The sequence below is a fragment of the Oryctolagus cuniculus genome, chromosome 4, assembly GCF_051225735.1.
Source record: "Oryctolagus cuniculus isolate XC-2025 breed Fujian yellow rabbit chromosome 4, ASM5122573v1, whole genome shotgun sequence".
NCBI lineage: Eukaryota > Metazoa > Chordata > Mammalia > Lagomorpha > Leporidae > Oryctolagus > Oryctolagus cuniculus.
Window position 1 is genome coordinate 120,049,379 of NC_142870.1, and position 24,108 is coordinate 120,073,486.

Below are 24,108 nucleotides of genomic sequence, written 5' to 3' on the forward strand. Positions count from 1 at the left end.
CCTCCACATAACAAGAAATACAAGCTATTAAAAAGACAACTCAGTTCAGTGGCTGGCAGCAGCTTGGGGAGCCAGGTGGGCCACAAGCATAGTCTTATGCCTTCATAGTCTTATGAAGAGAAAAAAATGACAACCCAACGGGGAGTGGCTGCAACTTTCCTCTATACTGAAACAAGACTCATTTTAATCTTCCTACTCACAGTTGACAAAGGATTTTGTTTTCACTTGATGTCTCCAGTAAAATTGCAGCTTTCTTACAATCCTATTGATTCTCCTATTCCTAGTGCTGTGAGAGAAGTAAGGTAGTACTCCTGCTCAGGCCATTGGGAAGGGCTCAGCCACCAGACCTGGTGGCTGTGAACATACACTGATAAAAAGTTTGAAGTCTCAAAGAAATCTTTACATTTCTAGATTTTCATTATTTTGGGGGCTAGTATTAAGACTTCTGGTTACACTTATTACTGAGCTGGCAAAAAAAAAAAAAACTGTCAAACAAAGGAGTACTTCAAAGTCATGCAGAAAATACAAGATTGCCAAAAAATTCATGGAAGAGAATAAGAAACTACAATGGATATTGAAAAGCCATGGCAATGATGATGAAAACATTTTGGAAGCAGAAAATAAAAACTAGTAGAAGACCAGAGAAAAAAACTTAAAATTGAATTAAAGAAGACTTCAGAGGGTAGTTTTTTATGTGCTTGTGAAAAACTGGAAAGACTAGCATGATATTTTGTGCTGTTACATTTCACTATTTCCCCTAAAACAAAGCCAATATTTAAATATCTTTCTGGCCAAAATACCAAGAATGATCTATTTATAAATTCCTGCTCAAATATGAAAATAAAACATTGTTTCAACCAAAAACATGTTCTGTTACACAGAAAAGCATGTAGGTATTTCAGATCTGTGTTGTAAATACAATTCTGTCCCTGCCTTAAGCAGAAGAACTATTCCTAAAAAGTTACTTATAAACATACTTTTGTAAAATGAATCACATTTTTCCTCACATATTGCTTGTCTCAGAGAAGCAATTGCAAGGGGACACTTTTGGTTGTGAAAAAATATATTACTGTGGTGGACACTGTAGCACAGTGGATTACACTGCTGCTTGGGGCACCACATCCAGTTTAAGTCCTGGCTCCTCCACTTCCAATCCAGCTTCCTGCTGATGGGCCTCAGAAGGCAGTGGATGTTAGCCACCATGCTTGGGTTCCTGCAACCCATGTGGGAGACCTGCATGGAGTTTCTGGCTCCTGGCTTTGGTCTGACCCAGCTCTGGCTGTTGTGGGCATTTGGGGAGTGAATCAGTGGATAGAAGATCTATCTCTTTTTCTGCATCTCTCCCTCTCTGTCACTCTGCCTTCCCAATAAAAACAAATAAAATAGTTTTGAATGAGAAAAAAGACTGATCAGAAAGCAAAAACAGAACTCCTACAAATTAAAAATATGAATTCCAAAAATTTTAAAGATTGATAATAAGTTATAAGACAATGTTGAAGAAATCTTTCAGAAAGTAGAAGAGATATGAAAGAGAAGATAAGAGATATAGATTAACTCATAAGTTTCAACATAAGACTTATGGGACTTTATTCCAGAGAATGGACAATATGCAAGAAGAAATTATCAAATAAACAATGTACAGCTCAATGAGTTACCCCAAATCAAGATTTTTCAATGAGTAATATGGGATGATTTTCCAAACTAAAGAATGAACTCTTCATGTTGAAAGTCTTCCCTCGATGCTTAATAATATGATTTTTAAAACAGCTATACTGAGACATGTAAGATCAATAATTTATTTTAGTTAAACCTAAAAAATTATTTTAAAAAATTAGGTTAAGTATTTTGAAAGCAGAGAGAACAATTGTGACAAAATTATGTAAACTTTTTTTTAAAATGAAGTTCTTAATCAACTCACTATATCTCTGAAAGCAGAGATACCATTTTCATTCATTCATTCATTCATTCATTCAGATTGCCTACTGTGTGAACCACCAAGTGCTAAATGCCAAGGATAGTATAAAGATAGAATACACTTATGTGTTAAATGGCTTTCATTCAGGAAAAGGTAAAAGATATATAAGCAAATAATCACAATACTAAATAAAAAAAATTGCAAATGCTGTAAGAAAAGAAAAGCCAAAGTATTCTGGATATTCACAGATTTCTTGAGATGGAGGGAGAGTATTTGAGAAGTATTCCAGAAGAAGGTTAAATATTGAACTAATCTTGTCAAGATTCAGTGGAGGATAGAGGGTACATTAAACAGGAGGGATCTGTGTGAGCAAAGTCTCAGAAATGAGAAAACATGGGATGCATGTGGAAAACCAACAGCATATACATATGTAGTCTTTCTTCCTGTAAAGGTGTTTAATTATCATGAAAAAAACCTCAAGTAAATTTAGATTGTAGGACATGATAGAACAGATCTGAACTCTTTTTCAAAATATGTCCATGGTGTGAAATACAGAAAAAAAAAAAAACAGGAGGAAGAAATTCTAAATTAAAACAGACATGATTTCTAAATATGTTTTGTGATATTTGATTGAATCATGTGTCCAAGGTATTAATTATAAAAATGATTATGAAAATTGGGAAGATTTGATTATGAGCTGGTATTAGATAATTCTGTTTATCAATGATAAATTTCTTTTTTTAAAGATTTCTTTCTTTACTCAAAAGAGCCACAGAGAGAAAGACAGACAGAGAGGGAGAGAGAAGTCTTTCATCCACTGGCTCATTCCCCAAATGACCATATCGACCAGGGCTGGGTAAGGCTGAATCTAGGAGCCAGGAATCTCATCCAGGTCTCCCACGTGTGTACAGGGGCCTAAGCATTTGGGCCATCTTTTCGATGGTTTCTGAGACACATTAGCAGGGAGCTGGATCAGAAGTAGAGCAGCGGGACTTGAACCAGCACCCATATGGGATGTTGGTGCTGCAGATGGCAGCTTAACCCACTGTGCCACAGCACCAATCCCCTATAAAATTTCTTAAATGCATTGGTGATATTGCTGTATAGGAGGATATCCTTGGTGTAAGAAGATACATGCTCACAAGCCGCATCAGAGTACCTAGGTTCAATTTTCCCCTCCTCTCCCTATTCCAGCTTCCTACTAATGCCTCATCCCTGACACCCATGTGGGAAACCTGATGGGTGCTTGACTCCCAGCTTCAGCCTGGCCCAGACTCAGCCACTGAGGGATTTGTGGAATAAACCAGCAGGAGGGAGTTCTTTCTCTGTTTCTGTCCCCCTGTTTCTGTCTCTGTCTCTTTGTCTCCTTGTTTCCCACATAAATAATATTAAAAAGAGTCTTACTCCTAATACTGTACAAGAGGAAAACAAATAAAAAATTAAGTCCTTAGGAGTGATATCAGCAAGCTAATTTCAGTTGAATCAGCAAATGAAGCATGCCGGGGAACAACTGGTGAAAATATCGCCAATAGATAACAAGTGGTAGATCTAGATGAGGGGATTGGGTGTTCATTGTATTGCTTTTTAACTTTTCCTGTAGGTTTGAAAATTTTTTAAATAACATGTTGGGAGAAAACAGAATATGACTGAAATAAGCAAACTAAACTGGGCTACAGTCCATAGTAATATAGAGCAAGGAATCAGCTTACATACAGGGGAAGACTGTACTCATAATGGTAAATTTAGGGGGGGCCAGTGCTGTGGCACAATAAGTCAATCCTGCACCTGTAGCGCTGGCATCCCATAGGGGTGCCGGTTCTAGTTCCTGCTGCTCCTCTTCAAATCCAGCTCTCTGCTATGACCTGGGAAAGCAGTAGCACCCATATGGGAGACCCAGAAGATCCTGGCCCCTGGCTTTGGATCAGCTCAGCTCTGGCCATCGTAGCCCTTTGGGAGTGATCAGCGGAAGACCTTTCTGTCTCTTCCTCTCACTATCTGTAACTCTATCACTCAAATAAATAAATAAAATCTTGAGGAAAAAAAAAGGTAAATTAGGGACTCTGACTGCACTACCACGTAAGCTCTTCCCTACCTCATGTTTTTGATAACTTCCTTTTGTAAAACAAAAAGTTTAACATTTATTTCATATTAAAGTTAATAATATGTTTATTGTTGGTTCCAGAGGCATCCTTTGATCTATTTATGAAGATGATCACACATATATGCCTTCCCCATTTCCCATCTGAACAAATGCACCGTGTTTTCAGGATAGTCAAACAAAGTAGGGGCTAAATCTTGGATGACTGTTATATCCAAATGAAAATAAGACTCTCTGTCTTGTGAAAGGGAATAAAATAATTTGTCTCTCAATGTTAATTTTTTGAAAGTCTACAAATAGTTCAACATCCTTCCCACTGTCCCAAACATCTATGGATTCACCTGTCCTAGTCAAACCTGAAGAAAGTCAGGGTATTTGTTTTCTGTAAATCATTTTAAGATAATGCAAATAAAGACAGGATTGTGAGCGGGCTACTGACAGGATTCCTGGTGCCACGGGGAATCTCTTTGTAAAACACAGGATTGAAAGAAACATTTGCTTTCTATGTTTTACCATGAAGATGAGAGGTAAAGTACTAAATTAGAAGTTCAATTATGGGACTGCATTGTGGCTAGCGGGTAAAGCCGCCACCTGCAGTGCTGGCATCCCATATGGACACCAGTTTGAGTCCCGGCTGCTCCACTTCTGATCCAGCTCTCTGCTATGGTCGGCAAAGCTCCGACCATTGCGGCCAACTGGGGAGTGTACCAGCGGATGGAAAACTCTCTCTTTGCCTCTCCTTCTCTCTCTGTGTAACTCTGACTTTCAGATAAATAAATAAATATTTAAAAAAAGAAATTCAACTATGTACTGTACTAAGAGAAGTATATATATATGATAATATAATATATATAAATGATATATATAAAATGATAAAAATCCACTTCAGTGAGTTATCACAAACTGAAAATACCATGTAATCATTGCTGAGTCCAGGCTTTCTCATTTTCCTTTTCTTTTTTTTTTTTTTTACAAATAAAAATGCAGCCGGCGCCGCGGCTCACTAGGCTAATCCTCCACCTTGCGGCGCCGGCACACCGGGTTCTAGTCCCGGTCGGGGCGCCGGATTCTGTCCCGGTTGCCCCTCTTCCAGGCCAGCTCTCTGCTGTGGCCCGGGAGTGCAGTGGAGGATGGCCCAGGTGCTTGGGCCCTGCACCCTATGGGAGACCAGGAAAAGCACCTGGCTCCTGGCTCCTGCCATCGGATCAGCGCGGTGTGCCGGCCGCAGCGCACCGGCTGCGGCGGCCATTGGAGGGTGAACCAATGGCAAAAGGAAGACCTTTCTCTCTGTCTCTCTCTCACACTGTCCACTCTGCCTGTCAAAAAAAAAAAAAAAAAAAAATGCAGACATCAATTGTTTCTACACTCAATTGTAAGAAATATAATTTGTTCCCAAAGGACAGTCACTGTTTATCCTAGCTGAGGTTCTTTGGTGCTGTGAAGGATGACATATTGCAGACTATGAGGCTTTACCAAGTGCCATCTCCTCCTAGACAGAACACTACTTTCACACCGCCACCAAAGATGGATGGTTTTTCTTTCCTGTGGGTCCATGGCACATTTGAGTTCAAATCTAGCCTCTGGCACTCACTACGTGTTGAGTGGTGATAAAAACAGAGATGCTGTGGTAATCACATTACATAAAATAAATGTGGAAACACATCCCCCAGGCCCTGGCACACAACTAGAGTCTTCCTCTCTTCTCACAATTCTTGTGCATTAACTAACATTTAATGATACCCGTGCTGCTTAACTTTTTCCTTATGAAGAACAATTTCATCATTACAACAAGTATATTCCCTGGGGAGGATAAACCACAGGATGCTGGACTTTTCCTCAGTGCTCCAATATTTTTATCTCCCTCTACCTCTTAAGATTAAAAAGAATGGGAGGATAATATAACACTGAGGGGCGGTCTGAAGTCCAGGGCTGGAACTCCAGAAGGGCAGCCACACTCCTTTGTCTTGGTGAACAGAGAGGGCTCAGGGACAGATGATTCTGATATCTGCCTCCAGCCACAGCTGAACCTCTGAAAAGAGCAAGGAAGCCCCCAAAGCACTGGACTGTGCAACCGTCAACCTGCCTGGGCCTCTCTTCACTCCAGTGGAAAGAAAGCCAAATGGTTTGCATAGGTCTCCATTCTTAAAAGCCGATCATCACTCTTCAGATTCACCATAAGTCTGTAATTCTTCATTCAACTTTACTAATAAGCACACTCTATCTGCTGTTTTCTGAATAACTGAGGTTTATCGTTATGTGTTGAATCATTTTCCTATTTTTTTAAGATTTATTTGTTTATTTGAAAGGCAGAATTACAGAGAAGCAGAGGGAGAGAAGGAGAGAGAGAATCTTCTATTTGCTGGTTCACTCCCCAAATGGCTGCCACAGCAGGTGCTGGGCCGATCTGGAGCCAGGAGCCAGGAGTTTCTCCCGGGTCTTCCACATGTGTGCAGGGACCCAAGGACTTGGGCTACCTTCCCCCTGCTTTCCCAGGCCATAGCACAGAGCTGGATTGGAAGTGGAGCAGCTGGGACTCGAACCAGTGCCCATATGGGATGCCAGTGCTTCAGGCACTTTACCAGCTAAACCGCAGTGCCAGTGGGAACCATTTTCTTTAAAAACCTTTAAAAAATATTCTATACATAGTTTTGCTATTTTAGAAAAGGAAGATTTCATTATAAGCCTTTTTTAAAGTTATGTATAATTTTTACATGCTTTACTCATTCACTCACCAAGCCTCCAGCCAGCATGTAATATGTGTATACTACAAGACAACGGTGATGTGGGCACTATCAAAACAGCCTCCATTTTCAAGGAGCTAAGTCTAATGAAGGAGATGGATGCCCATGTGGTGTGAATATTGCTGTAAATAAGGTAATAGTCCATAAGGAAGCACAGAAGTCATCAAAAAGAGCAAAACAGCAGTTTGCATCCAGGGAACTAGAAGCAGCTCTGTGATTCTGGAGTATAGGCAGAGGGGGCAGTTGCTCCAATTCCTGCAAACTTGGTTTCCCATGGGGAGCTCAAAGCTGCACAGTTTGGAAAGTAGAAGGAGTAGCAATGCGTATACAAGCAACGAGGTGCAAGCAGGACTTACCTGGGCAAGCAAGCTGGAGCAGCCACCCTGGTTCAGGCCACGTGAGACTCGCCGCCTCCATGAGAGGAAGCTGCAGCGAAGGTTCAGGATGAAAGGTGACAGAGCTGGGTCTGCACAGCTACTTCTCAGACATGAATGTCATACTCCTTTCCAGTCTCTCTGGAGGATCAGAAACCCAAGTGGTAAAAAGACACAGCAGGGTAATAGCAGTGATGTGTGCTTGCTGGGCGTGTTAGGACTTCACGCTGCCTCCAAGGAGAAGGGGCAGCAGTGGGGAGGTGTTGGTCAGGGTTAAGGTTCTCTCATTTCTCTTTTCACTCCCCTACCCTCCTCCAATCTCCTTGCTTTCCTCCTTTTTCTTTCCCCTTTTCAATTTGTCATACTCCTTTTTTTTTTCTTTTTTCTTTTCTATTTGGTTAGGTTAGGTCACTAAAAGAATAGTAGCCAGGAACAATTACCATTTTAAGTATTGAACCTTTATGATGTATTACAGCATAGGTAAATATGCTTTTCACTTCTCAAATACATCTTTAAATAAAAAAAGAAAGAAAGGTAGAGTGATAGTGAGAGAGGGCAAAACAGAGAGAAAGAGATCTTCTATCCACTGGTTCACTTCCCCAAATGGCTGCAACAGTTGGGACTGGGCCAGGCTGAAGGCAGGAGCCTAGAACTTCATCCAAGTCTCCCAGATGGGTGGCAGGGGCTTAAGCACTCTGGCCATCTTCTGCTGCTTTTCCAGGCACATTATCAGGGAGCTGGATCAAAAGAGAGCATCCAGGACTCGAACCGGTGCGCATATGGGATCCCAGTATCACAGGCAGCAGCTTAATCTGCTGTGCCACAACACACAATCACACACAGAGATATATTTTTTTGGGGGGGGATACAGTATGACCTTTTTTTTAATCTCTCTATCTTCAACTCTCTGCTGATATAAGTGACAATATACGGCGAGAAAATGCTGAGTGTTTGCTGACACTGTAGGTTCCCTCTCCAAACTGCCTCCCTTAGATTCTAGATTCTTTATATGAAAGCAGATAAAGCCTCTCATATGGCCAACCCATTGGAAGATTTTTGGTCTCTATTGCTTGAAACCAAAAACAATCCTTAACAAAGAGTATTTTGAATCAAAACAATCCTTAACAAAGAGTATTTTGAATCAACATTGCTGGAAAAATTTACTGTGCATTTAGAAATCAGTCATATGGTACATAAGATAAATTCCAGAAAGACTTCTTAGATTTAAATCTAAGAAAGCAGAATGATAAAAAAAAATCTGAGATCCTCAATAGGGTGATGTGGTCATTAGTACTATTTGACTGCTAGATCCAGTTTGCTCCCTTTCTGGGCACAGACTGGAACTGCACTTCTTACTTCCTTAAGGCTGGATAGGACCATGCTGCTGGTTTTGGCCAGTGAGTTGAGTGGAATTAGTAGGCACACGCTTCTGGTCCAAGTATCTAATTGCCAGTTAGACCCTTCTGCACTCTTACCCATATACCACAATGTTTGTTGGAGTGGCTGCTCCATCAGCCTGGGTCCCAGAGCAAGCAAACATGATGCAGAGCTTCAGTCAACTCATGGTAGACAAGTAGTATGAACACGAAAATACACAGTTCCTGTTTAAGTCTCCAAGATTCTAGAGTTGTTTGCTACTATTACATAACCTTAACTTATTCTGACTGATGCAAGGAGTCAGGTCTTTTAAAGAATGTCCCCAAATCATATAATACTGTGCAGCAGATAAAAATAATAAGATAGGGGCAGGTGTTTGGTTCAGGGACCACATCATTGCTTGGGACCAGTGCATCCTATATTGGAATGTCTTGTTCCAGTTCTGGCTACTCTGCTTCTGATCCAGCTTACTGCCAAAGCACAACTTGGGAGAGAGCCGATGATGTCTCAAGTACTTGGATTCTGCCACCCAGCTGGAAGACCTGGATGGGGTTTTCGGTACCCAGCATTGGCCCGGCCTGGCCCTTGCTGTTGGCAAGCATTCAGAGAGTCAACCAGCAAATAGACGATTTCTGTGTCTGTCTGTCTCTCTCTCTGTGTCCCTTTGCCTTTCAAATAAAATGAAATAAACAGATGAATAAATTTTTAAAAATAAAACTAATGATATAAGTGTCCGTGTATTTATGTGGCAAGCTTGCTAAGAGTTTTAAGGAAAAAAGCAAATTCTAAAATAGTAGAGTGTTTGGCATTGTGGCGCACAGGGTTAAGCTACTGCTTGCAACACCAGCATCCCAAATGGGCACTGATTTGAGTCCCAGCTGCTCTTCTCCAATCCAGCTCCCTGCTAATGTCCTGGGAAAGCACTGAAAGATGGCCCAAGTGCTTGGGCCCCTGCACCCACATGGAAACCTGGAAGAAACTCCTGGCTCCTGGCTTTGACCTGGTCCAGCCCCAGCTGGTGCAACCATTTGGGGAGTGAACCAGCAGATGAAAGATCTCTCTCTCTTTCTGTAACTCCACCTTTCAAATAAACAAATAAATCTTAAAAAAAAAAAAAAGTACATTCAGTATAATACCATTAAAATTAACTACCACTCCACAAATAACAAATTAGGCATTTCTACAGACATATGTATGTCAATGCATAGGACAAATTTAGAAAGATATACATAGGGCCGGCGCCGCGGCTCACTAGGCTAATCCTCCACCTAGCGGCGCCGGCACACCGGGTTCTAGTCCCGGTCAGGGCGCCAGATTCTGTCCCGGTTGCCCCTCTTCCAGGCCAGCCCTCTGCTGTGGCCATGGAGTGCAGTGGAGGATGGCCCAGGTGCTTGGGCCCTGCACCCCATGGGAGACCAGGAAAAGCACCTGGCTCCTGGCTCCTGCCATCGGATCAGCGCGGTGCGCCGGCCGCAGCGCGCCGGCCGCAGCGGCCATTGGAGGGTGAACCAACGGCAAAAGGAAGACCTTTCTCTCTGTCTCTCTCTCTCACTGTCCACTCTGCCTGTAAAAAAATAAAAAATAAAAAATAAAAAAATAAAAAAAGAAAGATATACATAAAATTGATAAGAGCAGTTACCTCTGGAGGTGGCTTGGTTAAAAGGGTTTCTTTTGCTTTATCTGTGGACTTTGAATTTTACAACTTAAAAAATGAAGCATCACAAATATGAAAGAAATTCTATAATGTATTCCACTTTGTTTTTAAAAAAAGTTCTTATTTATTTGATAGGCAGAATGACAGAGAGAGAGGGAGAGAGAGAGATCGATCTTCCATCTGCTGGTTCATTCCTAAATGACCACAATAGCTGGAGCTGGTCCAGACCTAAGCAAGATGTCCAGATCTCCATCTTGGTCTCCCATGTGGGTGGCAGGGGCCCAAGTAATCAAGCCATCATCTGCTGCCTTCCCAGGTGCATTAGCAGGAAGGTGAATTGGAAACAGAGCAGCCAGGGCTCAATATGGGATGCTGGTGCCAAAAGTGGCAGCCTATTCCACTAAGCGATAACACTAGTTCCATATTTGTACATTTTTTTAAAAAAAGATTTTATTTATTTGAGAATCAGAGTTATAGAGAGAGAGAGAGAGGGAGAGACAGATAGAAAGGTCTTCCACCTGCTGATTCACTCCCTAAATGGCCGCATGACCAGGGCTTGGCCAGGCTGAAGCCAGGCGCTCCTTCCAGGTCTCCCATGTGGGTGCAGGGGTCTCAGCACTTGGGCTATCTTTGGCTGCTTTCCCAGGTGCATCAGCAGAGAGCTGGATCAGAAGTGGAGCAGCCGGGACTCAAACCAGCACCCATATGGTGCTGGTTCACATTTTCATCAAACAAAAAAATTTTCGATTGTTGCCATTCTAGTTGGGGGTGAAAAACTGTATGAAAGTTTTTGGTTTTAATTTGCATTCCCCTGATTACTAACTGCTGGCACTGCAGGCAGAGGCTTGGCCTACTATGCCACAGTGCCGGCCCCATATTTGTACTTTTAAGGAAGAGAAATAAACTTAAAATAATCACAAGTCTATCTACAGCTCAGCTAAAGAAATAGAACAGCACCAATAACACTGAAGACCTCTGTGTAGCTCTGAATGTCTATAGGGTTCCCTGTCTCCCAGAAAGACAACCACCAACCTGGAATGAGTAACACTCATTTGGCTCTAGTCTTTTTTCCTAAAGGAAGAAGAAAATGTGTATATATATATATATATATATATATATGCAATGTTACTTATGAGTTTTAATTTATACAAATGAATTAAAATATAATTCCTTTTTTGATTCACAGTTGCATTCCTAACAGTAACCTCTAATATTTCATGTAAATTAGTCCATTCATTTTCAATCCAGAATATTATATCAGTATTTATTCACTCTACTGTTAATGAATATTCAGGACTTCGTTAAGTTTTTTTCTACTATGAATAATACTGTTACAAATATACTTGTACATATACCCTACTATACGTTTTCAAGTTTCTCTATTATATACACACATGCAGGAGTGGATGTCGGATCAGAGGACATATAATTAATTAATTAATTTTCCTAGGTAATTCCAAATTTCTTCCCAAGAGATTGTGCCAATTTATACTCTGTAGCAATGTGTAAGAGTTCTCTTGCTTCACATCTTCATCAAACAAAAAAATTTTCAATTGTTGCCATTCTAGGTGGGGGGGTGAAACTGTGTGAAAGTTTTTGGTTTTAATTTGCATTCCCCTGATTACTAATTGTGATTCAGCTTGAATATTTATTGGCCACTCATATTTCCCCTTCTGTGAATTGCCGATTCATGTCTCCAATCTACTTTTCTGTTCAGTTCTTTGTTGTTTTATTACTGATGCAAGAGTTGCTAACACATATGCTCTGTGTGTGTGTGTGTGTGTGTGTGTTAGATACTAACACTTTGTTGATTGTGTTTCAAATATCTCTTTACAGTTTGGGATTTGTCATTTCACTGCCTTTATGATATCTTTTAACAATGAAATTACTAATTTTTAAATATATTTTGAACGACAGAGAGTGTTCCCACCCACAGATTCACTCCCCAAATTCTTAAAACAGTGAAGTCTGGGCTGGCACCATGGCTCACTTGGCTAATCCTCCACCTGCGGCGCTGGCACCCCTGGGTTCTAGTCCCGGTTGCTCCTCTTCCAGTCCAGCTCTCTACTGTGGCCCAGGAAGGCAGCGGAGGATGGCCCAAATGCTTGGGTCCCTGCACCCGCATGGGAGACTGGGAGGAAGTACCTGGCTCCTGGCTTCAGATCGGTGCAGCGCTGGCCATGGCAGCCATTAGGGGAGTGAACCAACGGAAGGAAGACCTTTCTCTCTGTCTCTCTCTCACTGTCTGTAACTCTCTATCTGTCTCTCTCTCTCACTGTCTAACTCTACCTGGCAATCAATCAATCAATCAAACAGTGAGGTCTGGACCAGGCTGAAGTTGGGAGCCAGGAACACAATCTCTGTTTTTCACATGTGTGACAGGAACCCAATTACTTGAACCATCACCACTCCTTCCTGGAGTGCACACCAACAGAAAGCTGGAATGAGGCCGGCACCGCGGCTCACTAGGCTAATCCTCCGCCTTGCGGCGCCGGCACACCGGGTTCTAGTCCCGGTTGGGGCACCGGATTCTGTCCCGGTTGCCCCTCTTCCAGGCCAGCTCTCTGCTGTGGCCAGGGAGTGCAGTGGAGGATGGCCCAAGTACTTGGGCCCTACACCCCATGGGAGACCAGGATAAGTACCTGGCTCCTGCCATCGGATCAGCATGGTGCGCCGGCCACAGCGCATTGGCTGCGGCGGCCATTGGGGGGTGAACCAACGGCAAAGGAAGACCTTTCTCTCTGTCTCTCTCTCTCACTGTCCACTCTGCCTGTCAAAAAAAAAAAAAAAAAACTGGAATGGAAAATAGAACTGGGACTTGAATCCAGGCACATCAATATGGGATGTAAACATCCTAAACTGTCATAAGCACTAGGTCAAATGGTATTGGCTCCTGGCTTTGGATCAGCGCACCTCCAGCTGTTTCGGCCAAATGGGGAGTGAACCAGCAGATAAAATACCTCTCTCTCTCTCTCTCTCTCTCTGCCTCTCCTTCCCTCTCTGTGTAACTCTATCTTTCAAATAAATAAATAAATCTTTAAAAAAAGAAAAAAAACCTGCTAGGTTGTAGATGAAAATTCCATTGACAAGGCGTGTGCTGTGGTGCAGCGGATTAAAGCCCTAGCCTGCAGTGCCAGCATCCCGTATGGACACCAGTTCTAGTCCCGGCTGCTCCTTTTCCAATTCAGCTCTCTACTATGGCCTGGGAAAGCAGTTAGAAGATGGCCCAAGTCCTTGGGCCCCTGCACCCACGTGGGAGACCTGGAAGAAGCTCTGGCTCCTGGCTTTGGATCGGCGTAGCTCTAGCCATTGCGGCCACTGGGGAGTGAACCAGTGGATAGAAGATCTCTCTCTCTCTGCCTCTGCCTCTCTGTAACTCTGTCTTTCAAATAAATAAAATAAATCTTTGAAAAAAGTAAAATTCCATCAAATCCACAATTAATTGGGGAGAATTGATAGTTTTAACATGGAGGACACACTATATTTCTCCATTTACTTCATCATATTCTTAAATTTTTATACTATATCATAAATATATCTCAATAAGGTTTTAAGTTTTTCATAAGTATCTTGCAAACCTTTGGTTAGATTCTAAGTATTTTTACATTTTTTTGCTATTGTACATCTGTAGTAGTCAGTCTCCAAGACAGCTCCCAAAGACCCTTGCCTCCTCGTATCCACATCCTTTCAAGCCTTCTCTATACCGAATAGGACTAACCAGTGTAACCAAAAGGACATCATGTAAACGACAGGATGAGTCCAGACTATAAAAGGAATTGCGGCTTCTGCGTTGTTCTCTATTGGATCACTTCGATGGAGGAAGCCAGCTGCTACATCATGAGGACTCTGGCGCAGTACAGGGAAGTTCATGTGAGAAGAAGCTGCGGCCTCTCGTGAACAGGCAGGATCGATCTGGCAGCCGGGTAAGTGATGGATCCATCCTGGAGGTTAATCCCCCGGCCTCAGCCGAGCCTTCCGATGACTGCAGCCTCAGCTGCAGTCATTTCTTAAAAACCTTTATCTATTTATTTGAGAGGCAGACAGAAAGCTCCCTTCCACTGGTTTGCTTCCCCAAATACTTGCAATTGGCAGGACTGAGACAGATCAAAGCTGGGAGCCAGGAATTCAGTTCAGAACTTGATGTAACCTTATGAGAGACCCTGAACCAGCACAATGCAGTTAAGCCATTCCTTTAAATACACATTTATTACTTTAATATACTGTTTACCACATGTTATTTTACTCAGTATTCTTTCATTATTATTTCAAAATATCTTCTAATTTCATTATAATATTTTCTTTCATCATCAGTTATTTATCAGTTTTTCCAAACTTATGAAAGTACAAAACTTTTAAGTTATTGTTTACTTATTTATTTCCAACTTAGCCACATTTTGGTAAAAGAATGTGGTCAAAGACACTGATTCTTTGGTATGTAGATGCTTCTTGGCCTAGTATATGATCAATTTTTGTAAATAATTTCATGTCTTTGAAAAGAATGTGTACCTTATACAGTATTCTGTATCTGATCCTTAAGCCAAGTTTGATCATTGCTGATTCAGATCTGGTCTGCTTGATTTATTGATAAAGAGGGAGAAATATTAAACCTTTGCAAATTAATGGTAAAATGATAATTTCTTCTTGTACTTTTGCCAATTATTGTGTCCTCTAGATTGAAGCTATTTTATTAAGTGCCGACAAGTATAGAATTATTATCTATCCCTAGTGAATTGCACTGTTTTCAATATGTAGTGACCCATTTGATCTCTGGTAATATTTTTCCCTTAAATTTGAGTTTTTCTGGTAGTAGTCTGGCTACCTCAACTTTCTTTTGGTTAATGCTTGCATGACTTACCTTTCAAATTTTCTGTCCATATGTTTTATTATTTTCTTTTTTTTTCCCATTTGTAAAGCAGAGGGACAGAGACCGAGAGAGGCAAAAATAGACACAAAGAAATCTTCCATCCATTGTTCATTCCCAAATGACCACAACGGCCAAAATTGGGCCTGACTGAATCCAGGAGTCCAGAATTCAGTACAGGTCTCCCACGTGGAGCCATCATTTGTTGCCTCCCAGATGTGCAATAACAGGAAGCTGGATCAGAGCAGAGTAATGAGGACTTGAACCAGGCACTCTGATATGACATTCAGGCACGTCAAGCAGAGACTTAACTCATTGCACCACATCCCCACTCCTGCCCTTAGGTTTCAGATGTGTCTCTTGTTAATATTACAGAACTGAACATTTTTTAAAAATTCAATTTGACATATGTGGGGAATATAGTTTCTTAACAAAGGTTGTGATTTATGATGTATTTTATATATCTTTTTGTATTATGTTATACATTTCCTCAATTTTTCAGTATTTTCTATTTTTACCCTTACCTTTATTCTAATCTTTCTGTTACTGATTTGCTTATTAATAATTTAAAATTAATAAGCTGTGTGGGTTCATGCCTCATATTCAGATAAGAATTCTGAATACTGGCACAAATAGACCAGGTAGCAGGTTAAGTTTGAAGCTTTTTATTCAGTAAGAGAAATGCATAGGAGAGTGAGGGCCCTATCTAAAAGAGAGAGGGAAATCTGGATTCATACTGAGCACCAAGAGCCAGCCATGTGGAGAAGCATGCAAGCCGGGAAGCATGGAACAGGAAAGCCACGAGCCCCGAAGGCAGCAAAGGTCTGCAATGGCCAAAGAGAGCGAAAGGGCTGGGCCCACTGTGTCCCAGGCCTTTAATCACTTCCAAAGGGGAGTGGTTAATTAGTCTGATTGGCAGGTGGGCACACAGGTGTGGCCAGGTAGGGGCATGAGATCACACGGGGGGCATGGTGAAGACATGGTCTTCCAGCTTACAAACTTAATCAATTTTATCTCATATGCCTGCCTACAACATTTGCATTGTCTTTTTTGGGGGGCGAGGGGACCTCTACTGGGTTTGGAAACGATACAATCTGATTCTACTTTTCAATAGTTACTGTGATAGGCAGAATTCTGAGTTACCCAAAATTCCCACCCCCTGCTTTGTAGTTCCCTCCCTTTGAATGCAAATAGGACTGCACATATAACAGATGTTATTGTCATGGTTAAATTATATTTCAAAAACATAGGACTTTTTAAATTTTTACTTTTAACTGGCACATAAAATTGTGTATATTTATGTGGTACCATGTGATGCTTCTGTACATGTATACTCTGCATAATGTGCAATCAGAGTAAACATATCCAGAGCTTTTTACTCCTAACTACGACTTAGTACCTGATAATCAAGCATTCCCTATACCTCCCTCCTCCCTACTCTGCCTAGATTCTGGTAACCACCATCATACTACTACATTCTATGACAAACACTTTTTTTTTTTAATTTTATTTATTTACTTGAGAGGCAGAATTACAGACAGAGAAAGAAACAGAGAGAGGTCTTCCATCCCTCTGGTTCACTCTCCAGATGGCCACAACAGCCAGAGCTGGGCTGATCCAAAGCCAGGAGCCAGGAGCTTCTTCCAGGTCCCCCACATAGGTGCAAGGGCCCAAGCACTTGGACCATCTTCCATTGCTTTTCCAGGTCATAAGCAGAGAGCTGGATTGGAAGAGGAGCAGCTAGATATGAATCATCACCATATGGGATACTGGCACCGCGGGTGGAGGCTTAGCCTACCACGCCACAGAGCCGGCCCCCACATACGCTTCTTTATATTCCATACATAAGTGAGATCCTGTGGTACTTGTATTCCTGTACTTGGCTTATTTTACTTAACATAATAACCTCCAGTTCCACCCACGTTGTTGCAAATGGGAAGATTTCATCCTTGTCATGACTGAGTCATATTCCATTGTGTATATGGACCACATTTTCTTTATCCATTCAATTAGTTGGCAGATACTTAGGTTGCTTCCATTTCTTAGCTACCATAAATGATGCTGCAGTAAATGTGGGAGTGCAGATGTCTCACTGACAGAGTGCTTTCACTTCCGTTGGCTATATCCCCTATAGTGGGACTGCTGGATCTTCTTGTAGTTCTATTTTTATTATTTCTACCATGGCTATACTAATCCACATTCCCATCAGCAGTATGCAAGAGTTCGCTTTTCTCCACATCCTTGCCAGTGAATGTTATCTTTTGGTAATGGCCATTCTAAAGTGAGACAACTACCTTATTGTGGTTTTGGTTTGCAGTTCCCTGAATATTAGTAACATTAAGCATTTTTTATGCAACCATAGTATATTTTTGCCTTAAAAAATACTTGTTTAGGACTACTGCAAATGTTTGTTTGCTGTTGAGTTGCTTGAGTTCCTCATATAGTCTGGTTATTAACCCTTGTTGGATCTATAACATGAAAATATTTTCTCCCTTTCTGTAGGTTGATTCTTCACTCTGTTGATTGATTTCTTCACTGTGTAGGAGCTCTTTAGTTCGATAAGATCCCATTTGTCTACTTTGTTTTTGTTTCCTATGCTTCTGGGTTCTGATCCAAAACATCCTTGCCCATCCCACTGTCCTGAAACATCTCCCCTGTGTTTTCTTCAGGTGGTTTCAAAGTTCCATGACTCACACATTTAGGTCCCTTTTTAAAGAAAAAAGAAAAAGAAAGACATTTATTTTATTCAAAAATCAGGGGTACAGAGAGAGAGAGACAGAGGCAGAGATAGAGAGAGAGGTCTTCCATCTACAGGTTCACTCCCCAGATGGCCACAGCGGCCAGAGCTGGGCCGATCTGATTCCAGGAGCCAGGAGCTCCTTCCAGGTCTCCAATGAGGGTGCAGGGGTCCAAGCACTTGGGCCATCCTCTACTGCTTTCCTGGATGTATTAGCAGGGAGCTGGATCAGAAGCGGAGCAGCTGGGACTCTAACTGGCACCCACATGGGATGCTATCATCGCAGGCAGCAGCTTTACTCACCATGCCACAACACTGGCCCCACTACCTTTCTTTAAAAAAATTTTTTTTTTATTTGAAAAGCAGAGCAATTGAGAAAGATCTTCCATCTGCTGGTTCACTTCCTAAAATGGCCACAACAGCCAGAACCGATCCAAGCCAAAGTAAGGAGCCACAGATGTGAGGGTGAACTGGCTGTGACATCTGTCACCCCTTTGATTGCCAGGGTTGATTGGGCTGATGTGGCCGGCTGGGCAGGTGTCTCCTTCTTCCCTCACCACTCCATGTGCATCCCTCTCAAAGCTGTGCTCTCGGTCAAAGAAGAGGACAACCTTCCCCACTAGAGGAGGACCAGTCTTCGGTCAAGGGTATACAAGCAGCCATGCTCCCCTGCTAGAACCTCCAAACAAGCTCTCAAAGTCAGGAACCAGGAACTCCATCTTGGTCTCCTATGCACTCGCAGGGACCCAAGTACTTGGGCCATTTTCCACTGCATTCCCAGGAGCATTAACAGGGAGCTGGATCAGAAGCAAAGCAGCCAGATCTCAAACTGGTTCTCTGATATAAAATCCCAGCATCACAGGCAATAGTTTAACCTGCTGTGTCAACAACACTAGCCCCCACCCTATTTTCAAATAAATTAAACTTTTTAAAGTGTGAATAGTTTATGTATCATGTTTAGTAAAGTTTAGAATTCTGAAACTGTGTATATATTTACCCTTACCAGTGAGTTTTCTTTCTCCTGATATTTTCTTTCTGATTAGCTTATCTTTCTTTCAGTTTGAGGAACTCCCTCTAGCATTTCCCGTCAGACAGGTCTGGTAATGACAAGTTCTCTCAGTTTTGTTTACTTGAGGATGTCTCTCTCTCTCTTCCATCTCCAAGGCTTGCTTTGCTTGGTACAGTACTCCTGGCTAGGATTGTTCTCCTTTGGGAATGTGAGAGGCTCATCCACTTTTTGCTGGCCTATGAGGTTTCTGAGAAGTCTGTATTTGTTTCATCTTCTTCTAGCATTTTTCAGAATCTACTTTGTATCTTTGTCCTTGTAGATATTGGGTGAAAATATGTCTTGAGATAGAGTTAGTTGAGTTTAATCTGACTGGAGACCTACTGACCTTCCTGTTCCTGGACGGTGGTATATCTATCTAGGTGTGGGAAGTTTTCTGTTACCATCCTTTGAAGATGCTTCTACCCCCTTTGGCATCCCTAAGTCCCTCCTGAACGCTAACAACTTGGGATATTTCCTTCTTATAGGCTGTCCCAAAGTCCCTTAAGCTTTCCTCATTCTGCATGATTCCTTTTTTCTTCGTCTGCAATTATGTGTTTTCAAATAGCCTATCTGAGAGCTGATGGTTTATTGTTTGATCTACTCTGCTACTGATGCTTTCTATCATTTTTAATTTATCTTAATGCAGGCTTCATTTGAAATATTTCTGTACAATTTAACATTTTTTCTGTTTATTTAGTTGATAAATAGTGAGACAGGGAGAGACACCCCTCCCCTCACCCCACCCAATTCACTCCCAAAATGTCTATAATGGCCAGGGCTGGAGCAAGGAACTGGAAACCTAGGTCTCCCTTGTGGGTGTCAAGAACCCAATTACTTCAGCTATCACTGCTGCTTCCCAGGATCTGCATTATCAAGAAGTTAGGATCAGAGTTGGGAATTGAACCCAGGTACTCCAAAATGGATGACAATGTCTTAATCATTAGCTTAAATGCCCAGTCTATGATTGATTTTTTTATATTATTCTCTGTCAAAGTCTGTGGACAAGTTAGAGTATTAAATTCTTTACCTGTGTTTTCTTGAAGTTCATTTAGTTTCTTTAAAATTGCTATTTTAAATCTTTATCTAAGCATCTTCCAATGTCAGATCCAAGATAGTTGGTTTCTGGTGCTTTATTTTGTTCATTAGGTCAGCCCATAGTACCCTGAGAGTTCTTCATGCTTGCTGGCATAAGATGTCCTCTATGAATTGAAGGATCATGTTTTTATTTTTCCCCAGTTGTTGCAATCTGGCTTTGTTTGTGGTTGTCCTTCCAGAAATTCTAAGTCATTCACTTGTTTTCTCTTGATGGCCACTTCTGCTAGCCCAGCATTAGATGGCACCTTAAGTTGAGATTTGCTGCAAGTCCACTGCCCCAGGCACCATCACTGCCTCAATGACATCCTCAGATTCATTCCCGAACCACAGTGGATGTACCATTCAGAATGAACTGGGAGGTATCCAAAAAGGGGTAGTTTGTTGTTATAAGCCTCCCTGGAGCCAGGGCAGGCCCGGGCACCCAGTCGTGTAGCCACTAATACTGCAATGCTAGATCATACTCAGAGTCCACAGCCCATCCAGCCCAGCCCAGCATGGGAGCAGGACCAAAGTCCTTATAGCTATGGTCTACATGCTACTGAGATGGACACACAGCCCAAGGTCACTACGAACAGCAACAAATGAGGATGAGTGGAAAATAAGTTGGATCAACTGAGGCCATAGGACCTGTTAGCACCAGGGGTAGGTCCAGAGGCTCTGTCCACCAGCGCTGGATTGGGTCAGGAACCATTAGGTTCTGTCCAATGTTAGTTTTTAACAGCCTGGCTGGTTCTGAGTGCTAAGACACAGCCGCATGGTTCTTTGTTGTTTGCCCAAAGATCAGGTAAGGGTGATAAAGGCAGCCTCGTGGCCGTTCAGGCTGGCATTAAGCTGAGTCACAACTGGGTCTCACAATCACTAGGCCCTGTGCAACCTCAGGAGTGCACAACAGGCCCATGTGAGACTGTTAGCTAGGAAGTCAGAATTAATTTAGCCTATGTGTGTGTGGAGAAAGGCCTGAAGACCAGCACCTACTGCAGAAGCTCCAGAAGCCCAGCATCTTGCTCTTCAAAGTCCTGCCCAGACCCTGATAACCTCCCAGGTGGGGTCAGCCCTTCCCCCAAAGAAAGCTCCCAGGAGAATTCTCCCCTCAGGACCAAATGGGTTAGCTGACCTCATAACATGGGGCAATAAAACCTTCACAGACAGCCTAAGGGAAGCTTCTCTGTTCTGCCCAGGTGCCAGCAAATCTGGGGAGGAATTTACTAATTTTCACCCAGCAAACTCTTCCTCTAGGACTTCCCATCCTTTGTCCTGGAGGAGAGGGGAAAATGGGTAAACAAACTCCTTTAAAAACCTAGGGCACAGCAGTTAACTCCCTGGCCTGTAGCACTGGCATCACATATGGGCACTGGTTGGAGATCTGGCTGCTCCACTTCTGACCCAGCTCTCTGCTTTAGCCTGGTAAAGCAGTGGAGGAGGGCCCAAGTCCTTGGGCCCTGCACCCACATGGGAGACCTGGAAGAAGCTCCTGGCTCCTAGCTTCGGATCAGCACAGCTCTGGCCATTGCAGCCAATTGGGGAGTGAACCATCAAATGGAAGACCTCTCTTTCGGTCTCTCTCTCTCTCGGTCTCTCTCTCGGTCTCTCTCTCTCTCTGCCTCTCCTCTCTCTGTGTAACTCTGACTTGCAAATAAATAAATCTTAAAAAAAAAAAAAACCCTAGGGAGTCCAAACAGATGGGGTACTCAGTCCTCTGCCTCTCCGCTGAGCCACCCACCTGGCCTGCCCCGGTGTGTACTCTCCATTCAACCATGTAAACTTGCTCTCCCTAGTCCGAGCAATTGGGCTCTCTCTCTCTGTCCCTTCTGTTCTCATGGATGCCCTCTCCCCAATAAAGCCTTATCCCTCCACTCTCTGTCTCACTCCTGAATTCTTTCTTGCATGAAGACAAGAACCCCTCATGGTCTTTCCTCCGGTGACAAGACTAGCAGAAATACACCATGATCTCCAATGCTGGGGCCACCCAAAATATTCCATATGCAAGCACAGGCCTAGGGATAGAAGTCTTTGGGTTTTATCAAACACTGGGTCTCAACACTGTAGGTCCAGCTCTGAGCTCGAAGATAAAGTCCTTTGTTCCCTTTCCTGCTCTTCTCCCTAGGGGTTGGAGTCCTGTGCTGCTGTCTGCTGGAGGTTGGGAGACAGGTGATGGAGGTTGTCCCTTAGCCTCTAAGGAGGGTCTAAATCTCAGTCTGCAGGTAAGGATGTGGTGGCAGAGGCCATGGGCCCTGTTGAGCACCAGTTTTTATTGCGGCAAGTCTAGCACTGAACTTCAAGTCTAAGGTCTGGACTTCATTCACTCCCTCTTCCTAGAGGAGGCACAACATCTCTGTCCACGCTGAGCTGCTTGGAGCTGGGGAAGGGGTGACACAAGCAGCTCTTTCCTTCCTGCCTTCTTCAATGAGACTTTTCTTATTATTATCTAAAACCAAGTGGTCTCTCTCCTGGTTTCTACAGCTCTTGTGAAGGTGACATGGCGCAAAAACTGCTGCTCAAATTGGTGTCTGTAGAGGATGATCACCCAAGCATCTAATTTAGCTGCCATCTCTCAGGAAGTCCAGCAAATGAAGTTTTGAAGATATAATTAAGGTCTCACATTGGTAGGCTCTGAGTCCGTCAGAAGGGAGATTAGGGGCTGATGTTTGGCTAGTGGTTAAGACAACTGCATCCCATAGCAGAGTGCACAGACTTGATTCTTCACTCCAGCTCCCTATTCCAGCTTCCTGCAAATGCAGACTCTGGGAGGCAGAAGGTGATAGCTCAAGTATTTGGGTTCCTGACACCCACATGAGGGACCTGGATTTAATTCCTGGCTCCTGGCTCCTGACTTTGGCTTAGTCCAGTCCCAGCCATTGCAGCCATTTGAAGAAATGAACCATACTGTCTGTATTATCACTTTTAGGAAAATACAGAACCTTAGAGGGTTTTATCACTCTTTCTTTATGAATTCTATTGTAGTGCTGGTATATATGGCTTGCTTTATTTAGCCCATAAAATAAATAGGATCATCGTCCTCTTATTCGGTAAGTTCTTGCTTAGATTTACTCAGTTTATTGTGTCTTTGCTTATATTCCTTCTTACAGTCAGATTTTCCCCTAGATTTGTTATCCATCATCCAGAAGCACATTCTATAGATCTTAGAATAAGAGTTTACTGTTAATAAAGGCTCTTGATTGTTTTTAATAAAAAAAAATGGCATAGCGGGTAAAGCTGCCCACAACACTGGTACTCCATATTGGCACTCGTTCATACCCCAGCTGCTGCACTTTCAATCCATCTCCTATCTCCCTTGCAATGACATGGGAGACTCAGATGAAATTCCTGGCTCCTGGCTTTGGCTTGTCCAGCTCTGGCCGTTGTGGCCATCTGGGGAATATACAAACATATGGGAGATTTCTCTCTCTCTCTCTCTCTCTCTCTCTCTCTCTCTCTCTCTCTCTCTGACTCTGTATCTCCCTCTCTCTATAACTCTAACTTTCAAGTAAATAAATAAATTTCAGGGCCGCCACTGTGGCATAGTGGGTCAAGCCACTGCCTGCAGCACCAGCATCCTATATGGGCACTGGTTTGAGTCCTGGCTGCTCCACTGCTGATCTAGCTCTCTGCTACGGCCTGAGAAAGCAGCAGAAGATGGCCCAAGTCCTTGGGCACCTGTACCCATGTGGGAGACCCAGAAGAAGGTCCAGGCTCCTGGTTTTGGATCGGTTGCAGCCATTTGGGGAACCAACATTTGAACCAATAGATGGAAGACCTCTCTCTCTCTGCCTCTGCCTCTCTGTAATTCTACCTTTCAAATAATAAAACTCTGCCTTTCAAGTAATAAATCAATAAATCTTGGAAAAAATTCTTTTTAAAAACCCACTACTTTATTTTAATCTACTATTTGAAAGGTTATTTTGCTGTATATAACACTACAGTTCATCTTCTCTCAGCACATTAAATATATCATTCCACTACCTTCTGGCTTCCCTTACTGCTCTTGAGAAATCTGTTCATTTAAATATAGTTCTTTTTTAGATAATTTTTATCTCTCTAGAAACTTCTAATATAGTCTCATTGTTCTTAGTAGTCTAAAATCTCGCTGTCATATGTCTAGGTGTCTATCTGATGATGCCCACCCACACTGGGGAAAGCAATCTACTGAGTCCACGGTTTCCAATGCTAATCTCGCCTAGAGAGATCTTCCATCCACTGGCTCACTCTCC

At 42.6% G+C, this 24,108-nt stretch overlaps 1 protein-coding gene across 1 annotated transcript in view; it reads right to left on the reverse strand.

The window, feature by feature from the left end:
• ARL14 (ARF like GTPase 14) overlaps positions 1 to 24,108 on the reverse strand; it is a 32,040-nt gene that overhangs the window by 3,754 nt on the left and 4,178 nt on the right. The window contains exon 2 of the mRNA XM_008266417.5: positions 7,111 to 7,269. The gene's annotated coding sequence lies outside the window, so the exon portion shown is untranslated. The remainder of the gene's footprint in view (positions 1 to 7,110; positions 7,270 to 24,108) is intronic.